Here is a 6,539-nt window from a genome sequence, read left to right as displayed (position 1 = left end):
GAATTCTATATCATTTCCCATCAACAATATGTCATCCACATACAATATGAGAAATGCTACAGAGCTCCCACTCACTTTCTTGTAAATGCAGGCTTCTCCATAAGTCTGCATAAACCCAAACGCTTTGATCATCTCATCAAAACGAATGTTCCAACTCCGAGATGCTTGCACCAGCCCATAAATCGAGCGTTGGAGCTTGCACACCTTGTCAGCATTCTTAGGATCGACAAAACCTTTCGGCTGCATCATATACAATTCTTCCTTAAGGAAACCATTAAGGAATGCCGTTTTGACGTCCATTTGCCATATCTCATAATCATAGAATGCGGCAATTGCTAACATGATTCAGACGGACTTCAGCTTCGCTACGGGTGAGAAAGTCTCATCGTAGTCAACCCCTTGAACTTGTCGATAACCCTTAGCGACAAGTCGGGCTTTATAGATGGTCACATTACCATCCGCGTTTGTCTTCTTCTTAAAGATCCATTTATTTTCTATGGCTCGCCGATCAACGGGCAAGTCAGTCAAAGTCCATACTTCGTTTTCATACATGGATCCTATCTCTGATTTCGTGGCTTCCAGCCATTTGTCGGAATCCGGGCCCGCCATCGCTTCTTCATAGTTCGAAGGTTCACCATTGTCTAACAACATGATTTCCAAGACAGGGTTGCCGTACCACTCTAGCGCGGAACGTGTCCTTGTCGACCTACGAAGTTCAGTAGCAACTTGATCTGAAGTTTCATGATCATCATCATCAACTTCCTCTCTAGTCGGTGCAGGCACCTCAGGAACATTTTCTTGAGCTGCGCCACTTACTGGTTCAAGAGGCAATACTTCATCAAGTTCTACTTTCCTCCCACTTATTTCTTTCGAGAGAAACTCTTTCTCTAGAAAGGACCCATTCTTGGCAACAAAGATCTTGCCTTCGGATCTGAGGTAGAAGGTATACCCAATAGTTTCTTTAGGGTATCCTATGAAGACGCATTTTTCCGATTTGGGTTCGAGCTTTTCAGGTTGAAGTTTCTTGACATAAGCATCGCATCCCCAAACTTTTAGAAACGACAACTTAGGTTTCTTACCAAACCATAATTCATACGGTGTCGTCTCAACGGCTTTCGACAGAGCCCTATTTAAAGTGAATGTGGCAGTCTCTAAAGCATAGCCCCAAAATGATAGCGGTAGATCGGTAAGAGACATCATAGATCGCACCATATGTAATAGAGTGCGATTACGACGTTCGGACACACCATTACGCTGAGGTGTTCCAGGCGGCGTGAGTTGTGAAACTATTCCACATTTTCTTAAGTGTGTTCCAAATTCACTACTCAAGTATTCTCCCCCACGATCTGATCGCAAGAACTTGATTTTCCTGTCACGTTGATTCTCAACCTCACTCTGAAATTCCTTGAACTTTTCAAAGGTCTCAGACTTGTGTTTCATTAAGTAGAGATACCCATATCTACTCAAGTCATCAGTGAGGGTGAGAACATAACGATAGCCACCGCGAGCCTCAACACTCATTGGACCGCACACATCAGTATGTATGATTTCCAATAAGTTGGTTGCTCGCTCCATTGTTCCTGAGAACAGAGTCTTGGTCATTTTACCCATAAGGCATGGTTCGCACGTGTCAAATGATTCTTAATCAAGAGACTCTAAAAGTCCATCTGCATGGAGCTTCTTCATGCGTTTGACACCTATGTGACCAAGGCGGCAGTGCCACAAGTATGTGGGACTATCATTATCAACCTTACATCTTTTGGTATTCACACTATGAATATGTGTAGCATTACGCTCGAGATTCATTAAGAATAAACCATTCACCATTGGAGCATGACCATAAAACATATCTCTCATATAAATAGAACAACCATTATTCTCGGATTTAAATGAGTAGCCATCTCGAATTAAACGGAATCTTGATACAATGTTCATGCTCAAAGCTGGCACTGAATAACAATTATTGAGGTTTAAAACTAATCCCGTAGGTAAATGTAGAGGCAGCGTGCCGACGGCAATCACATCGACCTTGGAACCATTCCCGACGCGCATCGTCACCTCGTCCTTTGCCAGTCTCCGCTTATTCCGCAGCTCCTGCTTTGAGTTACAAATGTGAGCAACCGCACCAGTATCAAATACCCATGAGCTACTACGAGTACTGGTAAGGTACACATCAATTACATGTATATCACATATACCTTTAGTGTTTCCGGCCTTCTTGTCCGCTATGTATTTGGGGCAGTTCCGCTTCCAGTGACCACTTCCCTTGCAATAAAAGCACTCAGTCTCGGGCTTGGGTCCATTCTTTGGCTTCTTCCCGGCAGCTTGCTTACTGGGCGCGGCAACTCCCTTGCCGTCCTTCTTGAAGTTTTTCTTACCCTTGCCTTTCTTGAACTTAGTGGTTTTATTCACCATCAACACTTGATGTTCCTTTTTGATTTCCACCTCTGCTGATTTCAGCATTGAATATACCTCAGGAATGGTCTTTTCCATCCCCTGCATATTGAAGTTCATCACAAAGCTCTTGTAGCTCGGTGTAAGCGACTGAAGGATTCTGTCAATGACCGCGTCATCCGGGAGATTAACTCCCAGCTGAGTTAAGCGGTTATGCAACCCAGACATTTTGAGTATGTGCTCACTGACAGAACTATTTTCCTCCATCTTACAGCTGAAGAACTTGTCGGAGACTTCATATCTCTCGACCCGGGCGTGAGCTTGAAAAACCATTTTCAGCTCTTCGAACATCTCATATGCTCCGTGTCTCTCAAAACGCTTTTGGATCCCCGGTTCTAAGCTGTAAAGCATGCCGCACTGAACGAGGGAGTAATCATCGACACGTGATTGCCAAGCGTTCATAACGTCTTGGTTCTCTGGGATAGGTGTGTTACCTAGTGGTGCTTCTAGGACATAATCTTTCTTGGCAGCTATGAGGATGATCCTCAGGTTCCGGACCCAGTCCATATAGTTGCTGCCATCATCTTTTAGCTTGGTTTTCTCTAGGAACGCGTTGAAGTTGAGGACAATGTGGGCCATTTGATCTACAAGACATATTGTAAAGTTTTTAGACTAAGTTCATGATAATTAAGTTCATATAATCAAATTACTCAATGAACTCCCACTCAGATAGACATCCCTCCAGTCATCTAAGTATAACATGATCCGAGTTAACTAGGCCGTGTCCGATCATCATGTGAGACGGACTAGTCAACATCGGTGAACATCTTCATGTTGATCGTATCTTCTATACGACCCATGCTCGACCTTTCGGTCTTCTGTGTTCCAAGGCCATGTCTGTACATGCTAGGCTCGTCAAGTCAACCTAAGTGTATTGCGTGTGTAAATCTGGCTTACACCCGTTGTATTCGAACGTTAGAATCTATCACACCCAATCATCACATGGTGCTTCGAAACAACGAACCTTCGCAACGGTGCACAGTTAGGGGGAACACTTTCTTGAAATTTTTTACGAGGGATCATCTTATTTAAGCTACCGTCGTTCTAAGCAAATAAGATGTAAAACATGATAAACATCACATGCAATCAAATAGTGACATGATATGGCCAATATCATTTGCTCCTTTGATCTCCATCTTCGGGGCTCCATGATCATCGTTGTCACCGGCATGACACCATGATCTCCATCATCGTGTCTTCTTTGAAGTTGTCTCATCATCTATTACTTCTACTACTATGGCTAACGCTTTAGCAATAAAGTAAAGTAATTACATGATGTTTATGTTGACACGCAGGTCATGAATAAATAAAGACAACTCCTATGGCTCCTGCCGGTTGTCATACTCATCGACATGCAAGTCGTGATTCCTATTACAAGAACATGATTATCTCATACATCACATATATCATTCATCACATCCTTTGGCCATATCACATCACAAAACACTTGCTGCAAAAACAAGTTAGACATCCTCTAATTGTTGTTGCAAGTTTTTACGTGGCTACTATAGGTTTCTAGCAAGAACGTTTCTTACCTACGCCCAAACCACAACGTGAATTGTCAATTTCTATTTACCCTTCATAGGGACCCTGTTCATCGAATCCGATCCAACTAAAGTGGTAGAGACAGACACTTGCCAACCACCTTATGCAACTAGTGCATGTCAGTCAGTGGAACCGGTCTCACGTAAGCGTACGTGTAAGGTTGGTCCGGGCCGCTTCATCCCACAATGCCGCCGAATCAAGATAAGACTAGTAACGGCAAGATAATTGACAATATCGACGCCCACAACTGCTTTGTGTTCTACTCGTTCATAGTAACTACACATAGACCTGGCTCATGATGCCACTGTTGGGGAACGTAGCAGAATTTTAAAATTTTCTATGCATCACCAAGATCAACCTATGGAGTCATCTAGCAACGAGGGAAAGAGGAGTGCATCTACATACCCTTGTAGATCACGAGCGGAAGCGTTCAAGAGAATGGGGTTGATGGAGTCGTACTCGACGTGATTCAAATCACCGATGACCAAGTGCCGAACGGACAGCACCTTCGCGTTCAACACACGTACGGTTGGGAAGACGTCTCCTCCAACTTGATCCAGCAAGGGGGAAGGAGAGGTTAATGAAGATCCAGCAGCACGACGGCGTGGTGTTGGAAGCAACGGTGATCTCGGCAAGGCTTCGCCAAGCGCAGGGAGACGGAGGAGTGTCACGGGGGGGGGGGGGGGGGGGGGGGGGGGGGGGGGGGGGGGGAGAGGGAGAGGCCCAGGGGCTTGGGTGCGCAGCCCTCCCTCCCCCACTATATATAGGGTGCCTGGGGGGGAGTGCCGGCCCTAGGAGATCCAATCTCCTAGGGGGGCGGCGGCCAAGGGGGTGCCTTGCCCCCCAAGGCAAGGGTGGCGCCCCCCACCCCTAGGGTTTCTAACCCTAGGCGCAGGGGGAGGCCCAAGGGGGGCGCACCAGCCCACTAGGGGCTGGTTCCCCTCCCACTTCAGCCCATGGGGCCCTCCGGGATAGGTGGCCCCACCCGGTGGACCCCCGGGACCCTTCCGGTGGTCCTGGTACAATACCGGTGACCCCCGAAACCTTCCCGATGGCCGAAACTGGACTTCATATATATAAATCTTTACCTCCGGACCATTCCGGAACTCCTCGTGATGTCCGGGATATCATCCGGGACTCCGAACAACTTTCGGGTTACCGTGTGCTAATATCTCTACAACCCTAGCGTCATCGAACCTTAAGTGTGTAGACCCTACGGGTTCGGGAGACATGCAGACATGACCGAGAAGCCTCTCCGGTCAATAACCAACAGCGGGATCTAGATACCCATGTTGGCTCCCACATGCTCCACGATGATCTCATCGGATGAACCACGATGTCAAGGATTCAATCAATCCGTATACAATTCTCTTTGTCAATCGGTACGTTACTTACCCGAGACTCGATCGTCGGTATCCCAATACCTTGTTCAGTCTCGTTACCGGCAAGTCACTTTACTCGTACCGTAATGCATGATCCCGTGATCAACCACTTGATCACATTGAGCTCATTATGATGATGCATTACCGAGTGGGCCCAGAGATACCTCTCCGTCATACGGAGTGACAAATCCCAGTCTCGATTCATGCCAACCCAACAGACACTTTCAGAGATACCTGTAATGTACCTTTATAGTCACCCAGTTACGTTGTGATGTTTGGCACACCCAAGGCACTCCTACGGTGTCCGGGAGTTGCACAATCTCATGGTCTAAGAAAATGATACTTGACATTTAGAAAAGCTACAGCAAACGAACTACACGATCTTTGAGCTATGCTTAGGATTGGGTCTTGTCCATCACATCATTCTTCTAATGATGTGATCCCGTTATCAATCACATCCAATGTCCATAGTCAGGAAACCATGACTATCTTTTGATCAACGAGCTAGTCAACTAGAGGCTCACTAGGGACGTGTTGTGGTCTATGTATTCACACATGTATTACGATTTCCGGATAACACAATTATAGCATGAACAATAAACAATTATCATAAACAAAGAAATATAATAATAACCATTTTATTATTGCCTCTAGGGCATATTTCCAACAATTATGCGGATTTATTCCAAACCAACATCATAAGGTAAATGTGTAGGTGTGAAGTCCCGCTGACTAGAATGAGTGTTTCAAAGGTGAAACAATCCAAAGGTTAAAATCATTTTACACTTTTATACCATCTCCATCAAATTAATAATAAAAGTCATTTCTCGAAAATAATTGCTACAATCCAATTTTCTTTATGATTTCATGACCCCTCAGGAATGCTAATCATAGCGTGTAAGATCCTTCCTTTCTTTTACTTGTTTAAAAAGTTTTAAATGGCAATTAGAATGGACAAACAAGCAAATAACAATTATGCTACTGAGCTAACCTTGCCAAAAGCACATAAAAGTTAAGTACCCAGGGCCGGTCCTGGGATTTCCGGGGCCCGGGGCGAGACAACACGGAGGGGCCCTAAAGCCACATAAACATATTCATATTTTTCTTTCTATTTCAACCACAAATAAATATTTGGCAGACTATAATTTATGATGTCTT

Source organism: Triticum urartu, chromosome 6, assembly GCF_003073215.2.
Source record: "Triticum urartu cultivar G1812 chromosome 6, Tu2.1, whole genome shotgun sequence".
NCBI classification, from domain to species: domain Eukaryota; kingdom Viridiplantae; phylum Streptophyta; class Magnoliopsida; order Poales; family Poaceae; genus Triticum; species Triticum urartu.
Note: the sequence above shows the minus strand (reverse complement) of the source record.